Source organism: Rattus norvegicus, chromosome 3 (assembly GCF_036323735.1).
Source record: "Rattus norvegicus strain BN/NHsdMcwi chromosome 3, GRCr8, whole genome shotgun sequence".
NCBI lineage: Eukaryota > Metazoa > Chordata > Mammalia > Rodentia > Muridae > Rattus > Rattus norvegicus.
In genome coordinates, this window is record NC_086021.1 from 132,764,161 (window position 1) to 132,772,522 (window position 8,362).

The window sequence follows — 8,362 nt, forward strand, 5'->3', positions numbered from 1 at the left end:
ACAAAACCTGGTGCTCTGGTCATGGATTTGCTGACCAGACTAATTGACTAATTTTTGTCTCCTCTAATTCCATGCCTCCCATCCCAAAACACGAGACACAAGGCCAACCCGCATCTGATTGTTAAGGAAGGCCTTCAGGAAATAGAAGAACTTGCAGAGCCCAAGCCGCACAGAGAGAAGGACAAACCCTATACTAGGTTCTCTTTTCAGGACCAGAATCTTGTTTTCAGCCCGGATGAGCCCTATGACTTTTGATTTCAAAGCCTAAGGGAGAACTTCCAAGAAATTCCAGAAAAATCTGAAGAATTCCTGCCAATCTTCCTCATCCTGAGCAAAAGGAACATCAATCTCCCCTCGTGGGGACGGCAGCCTTCACACAGCCGCTAGAGGAAAAACGATTATGCTAACTTAGACCCTGAGGGCGTTATTATATTAAAGCAAAGAAAATAAATCTGCATGCTCCGCTCAGAGTCCTCACCCCTCCTCTGGGCTTGCAGCAAAGTAGAAATGGAGGGGGAAGTGAGAAAGCCACACTGGAGACGGGCTTTTTTCCAGATCATTCATTAAACCACAAAATACTGAGGCCCTAGGAGGGCATTGCTGGATCCCTGAGAGCTGAAATTGCGAGATGAACTCAGAAGAACCGAGAGTAACAAGTATCAAAAATGTCAAATTTCACTCAATTTAAATATAGCTAAAGAAAATCTGCTGAATTTCCCCCTCGCTGAAGTTTTCTGCCCAACACACTTCGTTTCACTGAGAGCTGGGCTACCAGCCAACTTCCAGTAATCACCTAGTGCAAAATGTACTGTCCCGTGCACTCCTTCAGAAAGGGCACAAAAGGGTGCATTTAACTGGGTTCTGATAATTCTAGAATTATTTCAGCTCAAAATGCTTGGTTTTTGTTGTTGTTGTTGTTGTTGTTGTTGTTGTTTTGTTTTGTTTTGTTTTGTTTTTTAATGTGTGCCTGTGTCAAGTCTGCGTGTACATCTGTACACCACAGGTATGTAGTTCTGACAGAGGCCAGAAGGGGGCAGCAGAAAACCTCAGGAACTAGAGTTACAGATAGTTGTTAGCTGCTATGTGGGTACTGGGAATTGAACCCTGGTCCTCTGGAAGCGCAGCCAGTGACCCTAACCACTGAGCCATCAACTCTCCAGTACCGTGTTGTTTACTTTAAATAATACCCGATCTACAAAATTGGAATCGTTTTCAGTAATCTGGGGATGTGCCCTGTGGAGGTGGAGAAAGGAACCAGTACAAGTCTTATGGGGCCTGAAAACCTAAGGGTGGCTGCTCTGCTTTGCTCGAAGGTTGGTGTAGCTGCTGTTTGGACTTTCGTTGCATTTCTGACACTCTTGAACATGGAGGTGGTGCACTCTGGTTATACCCCCACACCCTTGGCCTCCCTCCCGTCCCTACTAATAAGCCTTCCTGCCGACACATTTGCCTTTACTCTTCAGTGTTCCTATTCATTTTTAGGCATCTTGTACAGTGTGTTTTACTCAAATTCATCCTCCTCGCTCGCTGTTCCCCTAACTCCTCCCAGATGTACCATCAGCTCCCACCTCCTCAGCTCCGTGTCCCCTTCTTTAGTTTAGCCACCCATTGAGTCCAATCTGGGCCTCCCAATTGCTCCTGAGTGTGTGTCCATCCTCTGGAGTATGACTGACCTTACTGGGGACCATACCCTTAAAGAGAGCTGACTCCCCCTCCCCCAGATGTCATTAACCGTCTGCAACGCCTCAGAGGTGAGGGCTCAGGAACCTCTTCCGACTGCATGCTAGAACGTTGACGGATTTGATCTCGTGCAGTTGCTGTGAGTGACTGGTGGGTGCCACCAAAGGTCCTGTCATGCTATCATGTCCAAAAGATACTGCTTTGTTTCGGTACTCCCTGACCTCTGGCTTGCTCTGTCCTTTCTGCTCCCTCCTGAGTGACAGTCCCTGAGCCTGGGGGGTGCTGCAGCTGTCCCATGTATGACTGAGCAGTCCACTGACACTTTAACCGGATATGAGTCTCTGAGTTAACCACAACCCACTGCACAAAGACACAGCAATAAAACCCATTTAAACGGAGTTGCAAACCGCAGGTCCTCACCCATGCCCGAGGTCAGGGCCCAGTCTTGGTTTCCATGCTCAGTGTCAGTGGGTTTCCGGGCTCACTAAACACGGGGAGGAGGGTGTCTGTGGAAGGTGACAGGGCTCATACAAATACATAAAATACCGAGCAGAATGCTGCCTTGCTTCTAGCTTTGTCTGTCTCAAGGTAGCACAAAAATCAAAGACCCTGGGAGGTCAGATCGCGAGCTCCTGTTCACGCTGAAACTCAAGCTGCTTCCTAATGAGGAACACAAGAGAAAGAAGTTCGGGAGCATAACTGTGGGGACAGAGAAGACTCCGGGGAGCGACGCTCTTACACTCTGCTCACTCCACATCCACCCTCTCAGGCTGTTCATGACATGGTGACAAGCACTCAACACATTAAATGCTGCCAATGGACTTGACTCTATGTGCTTAAAGAGCAAATGGCAATTAGAAAATAATGTGTGCCCTTTTATACAAGCATTATCTATACTAATCAGCAGTTAGGGAATAAAGGGAGCTGCTGACAAGCTGAGTGGAGCATAGGCACAGCCGTGACCGCCGCTTCCTCAGGCCTCCCTGTCACAGGGCAACCTATGAAAACCTTCATTGCAGAGACTACCATGCAGGTAAAAGCAGGGTGACCAACATACTAACTTTCCTTCCATACCAGAACCTACTTAATGCATCAGCAGGTGGAGCTGAAGAGCTATGGGAGCCACTGAGTTAGGGGACATCCCAGACAACTGTTTGGAGACTGTGTTGATGGCATTTTATATCAGATAAATGATGGCAAAGACCTGCTGTATTCCTACAGGTCTGGGGGGTGTTTTCCAGAGAAGCCAGTGAGACAGGAATGTCATTCACTCCACTAATCTGTCCACTCACTTGCTCCCCACAAGAGCAGGGCACCCATCAAACTCGGGAGAGCTGTAGGAATTCAAGCAGAGCTTGAATTGTAGAAATCAGGCGAGGCTCATCCCTAAAAAGCTCCACACGGTTTTTTAGGTAACTGACTGATCATCACCTATAAAGCACTGGGGTGGATTGGTAAATGCACCCCAGTAACTCCCCATCTTCCCAATGTTACCTGAAGATTTTATTTAAATCATCATGCCTACCCTCCTTACCGTTAATTTTCAAAGTCTTGGGTATTTCTACTGAGGAACAAGTGAGAACTCCTTTCTTCTTTAGAGCTGGGTGTTTAACAGGCAACCATTGGCTTTGATACCCAAGCATGAATAGTGGTTGCCTGCATCAGTAAATGTGAGGTGCCCAAAGCTGTTATCTGAAATTGATCAATGAACAGAGAGCACTGAATTGTGATAGCTTTGTTTCTTACAAAGGAAAAATGCCCCCCAACCTTTACAACTTGATCAAAAAGGAGGAACTTGTGTTATTCATTTCTGTGATAAAAATCACTAACAGAACTGACTTTAAGAAAAAGGGGGTTTGCTTTGGATTACAGCTCCTGGGAGGGATGGCAGAAACACACTAGGGGGTCACACAGCATGCACAACAGGAAGGCTGGAGGATCACACAGTATATACACACAGGAAGGCTGGAGGATCACACAGTATACACACACAGGAAGGCTGGAGGATCACACAGTATATACACACAGGAAGGCTGGAGGATCACACAGTATATACACACAGGAAGGCTGGAGGATCACACAGTATATACACATAGGAAGGCTGGAGGATCACACAGTATATACACATAGGAAGGCTGGAGGATCACACAGTATATACACATAGGAAGGCTGGAGGATCACACTGCATGCACAGGAAGGCTGCTGGCTCACACCACATGCACACACAGGAACCAGAGAGGGAGAATGGCTATAAAAACTCAGTTTGTCCCCAATGATGCACATCTTCCTGTAAGGCTCTGCCCGGCTTAGAGATTGCAGGAGCTTCCCAAACAGTGCCACCAGCTGGGGAAAGAGCATCTGACATTTGGGAGGTGGAAGCAGAAGGAACAGAAGTCCAAAATCATCCTCTAGTTCAAGAACATCGTGGGCTCTGGGAGACTCTGTCTCAAAACAAGATAGGCATGCTAAGAAGACATGGGAAGAAGATTTGTGAATTAAGAAATGCCAGGCTAAACAAGGACATTCTTTTATAAGTTCGGGAAAAATTAATTCGGTGTAAAAATCAGAACAGGCAAAATCCCACAAAATGGTATGAGAATAAGAACTACTCCACATCCCTCCAAACGAGCTAGAAACATTCCCTGGAGCCGTCATAGCTGTGGAGTCTGCACCCTAAGACACAAAGGAAATCAGAAGACACAAAGAACAGAATGAAAAGGTATTACAAAAAGGAAACTAGGTGTTACAAAAAGGAGCAACTTCAAACAGAGACTCTCTTAAAGACACAATAGATGATATCATAAAACATCTTAAGTAAAGTGGAGAAGAAAAGATTAAGTAAGCAAAAATGAGTGGAGGAGGCTACAAGGCTGGGGAAACTGAGGCAGGAGGGTAAGCGGGTGAGGAAACATATTTAAGATAACCAAGGGAGTGGTGTGAGCAGGCGGTCCCTATCTAGCAGGGCTGCTCCTGGGGCTCTTTTCCCTCCTGAGTTGCCTTGTCCAGCCTCAATATGAGGGCTTTTGTCTTGCCTTGTTGTGTCTCATTTTGTCCTGTTGCTTGGAGGCCTGCTTTTTTTCTGAAGAGGAAATGGAGGGGGAGTGGATCTGGGGGAGAGGGGAGGTCAGGGAAGCTAGGAGGGAGTGGGAAACTGTAGTTAGAATGTGTTGTATGGGAGAAGAATCTACTTTCAATTTTAAAAAAAGAATAAGGATTCTTTTGAAAAAATTATCAGCATGGAAGGACTCAGAGATTATCATTCCACATTTAAAGGAACATTAGCCGAGTATCAAACATGCACACTTGTGAGTCCAGACCAATTCCTGAGAATGGCAGAGCTAATTCGGTATGCTCAAGCTATGCAGGTAGTGGGGGTGGGGCTCAAACAGAACAGAAGGGGGCTGCACCCCCTCAGCAGCTCCTCTGATTCAGCTTCTGGCTGCATTATTAAGTTGAGACTCTCTCGGTGGCATGAGGCCATGCTAATTCCATTATTCTCTGGGTTCATGAGTTCTCTGGGCATGAAAGACGGGGATGCAGCTAAGAGCAAGAAAGGCCCAATTTATAGGCTTAGTCGTGCACTGAGGAGGGGTGTCATGGGGAGCCTCAAGTTACTTTATTAGGAAGTAAAGTTGTCAGAACTGTATCTGTGATGCCAGATAAGGGAGGAGGGTCATGGATGCCAGGCTGGCCTGGGCATGATAACCCAGGCTAGGCTACATAGTAAGTCCTGTGTCCCAGACACCAAAACAGAAAAAAGAAGACCATGAATTTGCATGTGTGTATGTACGTGCATGAGAGAGAGAGAGAGAGAGAGAGAGAGAGAGAGAGAGAGAGAGAGAGAGAGAATGAGTGAACTCACAGGAGATAAGAGGGGGGGGGAAGGGAGGGGGAAGAAGGGAGACAGACAAACAGACAGAGAGCCAGAGATAGAAAGAAGATAGATTGGAAACAAAATAGCAATTAAGTGTCTCTAACAACATATCAACTTAGATTGCAGTCTTATGATTCTTCTTGAATTGCTTTGATTGCATTTACTTGTGTGCGCATGCCTGTACCATAATGCACATGTCTCAGTCAGCAGACAGGATATGGGAGTAAATTCTCTTGCACCACATAGCCCCCAGGGATCAAATTCAGGTGATCATGGTTGGTGGCATCTGGCATCTCACTAGCCCGTGGTCTTGAAGTGCTTTGTTTAAAAAGAGCAAAGAAGCATTTTGGAGGAAAGGGCTAACCTCTAAGGCAAGCCTGGAGCACTTGTTTCTACCTGATGATAAGGAAGTTGTCGAATAGAGTCAAGATCATGTCAGGACTCTCACAAGGAAGAGGTTGCCCCTAGCTGAGCCAATTTGGCCTTCAAAAGGAACCAGTGCAGTTGAGCAGAGCCTATCAAATATAAATTAGTTAATTCAAATCATGCTTAATCTAATTGGCTAGTTTGGAGGACAGTAACTCCCTTTGGAACTAGTGGCTGGTGGGAAAGAATCACCCATGCTTCATCTTGAACTGCTCGCCTTTGGGTACAGAGAGTAGGGGTAGAAACTGTTTCTGTGAATGCGAACACTGTAGCACTCAAACGCCTCTGTCTGCAGATGCCATATAATCCCAGGGTGTGCGAACCGGGCTGCTCACATCGCAGAAACAGACAGTAGCCCCGGTGTGTTTCCTGAGAACATCCCACCTCCAATCGGCCTGGACGATGGGCCTGAGTGTGAGGAAGCCTCCACATGGAGCTGCGGCAATGTGGAAAACACACATGGGGACCATCTGAAGGATGCCTCAAGGGAATCGGCACAGTGGGGGACTGGTAAGTCAGCTGTAAGAAAGAGAGAAGAGGAGGCCAGCAGCCCAACAGCACAGAGAGCAGTGATGGAGACAAGACTAGGCAATGGCTTCCTGAAGATGTCCCCAGTGAGGGGCATTATACTGCTGGCCAGGACACACACTTCAAGTAACCAATGCCCAGGTCAGGAGGGTGGTTTCCTTAGCAAAACACAAGTTGAGGTGCATAAAGGGGCACCTGGAGTGGCTGTAAAGTTCTATTTCTTAGTCCTGGGTGTTTACACAGATCTTTGTCATATAACGAAAGCTGTACACTTACCTTGTGTGGCTTTATCTGTGGTTTGTTTCACAGATTTTAAGACCGATCAAAAGAGAATAATAAACCTTACAGCAAAGCTAGCTACCCATGTCTCCCCCCTCCCCGGCTTGGTAAATTCATGTTTAATGGGCTACTTTATTTAAACTGGGCACTTGCACATTCCTGGGACTGTTTCTAAGAATCATTGCTCTTTAACCAACCAACTACTGTTTCCTGCAGGCCTACTATGTGCTGCAGATTTCTGTTCTGTGTCGAACATGAGCTTGTACCTTTTGGTACCTGCTTCCTTTTTTTTTTTTAGCTTGCTTCACATGTGTTGAAAATAATTCTGTGTTTGGGCATCTGCTATGGCTAACACTCCAACTGTGAGCAATGCTTTTGCTGCGTAAACTGGTTTGTGTATTGAGTTTTGAGGGGGAGATCACAAAAGCAGTCAGCACGCAGTGGCCCATTTCCCTGGCACTGCTTCTGAGAGTCCATGGGCAGCTCTGCCTCACTAGCTGAGAACAGACCTTCTAGTTTCTATTCAGATGACGCAGCATCCCAGGCTCAGCACCACAGGGCAAACTCGAGAGCTGAGTGTCAGAGAGGTTTGTTTACACCAGCAAAGTTCCCAGCAAAGCCTCCGTGTGCTGGGCTGGTTTTGAAATGGCACAAGTTCGTGAACAGCCAGAAGCAGCTCACTCTTCTACACCAGATGCACCAGTTTCTACATCAAAGGCTCGGCACCTTGATTTATCAGTTAATTTATTACTTGATAATTGCAACGTGCCTATAATACACTCCCGTCTCTCCAATTTTATGTACAAAGCAAAGGAACCATAACAGTTGCAAAGCTACAGAATTTCTCCATGGCAGTTTTTATCTCAATCCCAAAAATAAATAATGGCAGACAGGTGACAAAACAACAGAACAATGGCCCCCTGGAAGAGATTGTCCTCAAAAGGTTACACTTGTCATGTAGTACACACCAAACCAAAATAGAGGCGATCCCTGCCTTACAGATAGTGTAAGGGTGGAACAGAGAGGTTAAGTACTGGGCCTAAGGTCACAGCTAATAAACCTTGCTAGACCTCCACCCTTGCAGTCTACTCCAGAGCCTGTGCCGTCAGCCACAGGTGGCTCCCCTGCCACAGGTTTTCCCGATCTTGGCAGGCTACAGAATGTATTCGAATGCTGTCTGTCTGGTCCAATTAGCATTTTATACAGCTCCTTCCGGCAAAAAGCACAGCTGATCTATGATCAAACAGCATCCATTCTGCCTCCTTAATAGTTCATGGCGCTGTGGGCAGCTCTCAAGCCCCTTAGCCTCGGCCTTCATTCATGCAGCCCTAGCTTCCCAGTTCAACTATCACAGTCACCTCCTAATGGACCTTTCTGTCTCTGGCTCTAACTGTAGATGGACAGGAGCGACCCAAATAAAACTACAAACCGTGCCGTGGTAAGCAGAGAGTATGCACACACACACCAGCCCAAATAAATCCTACAAGCAACTGCTATAATAGGGAAGGGAGCGGGGAGGGGGACAGCATCAAGCTAACCCAGGTCCTCACAAATCTAGAGGAAGTCAAAGGCAGT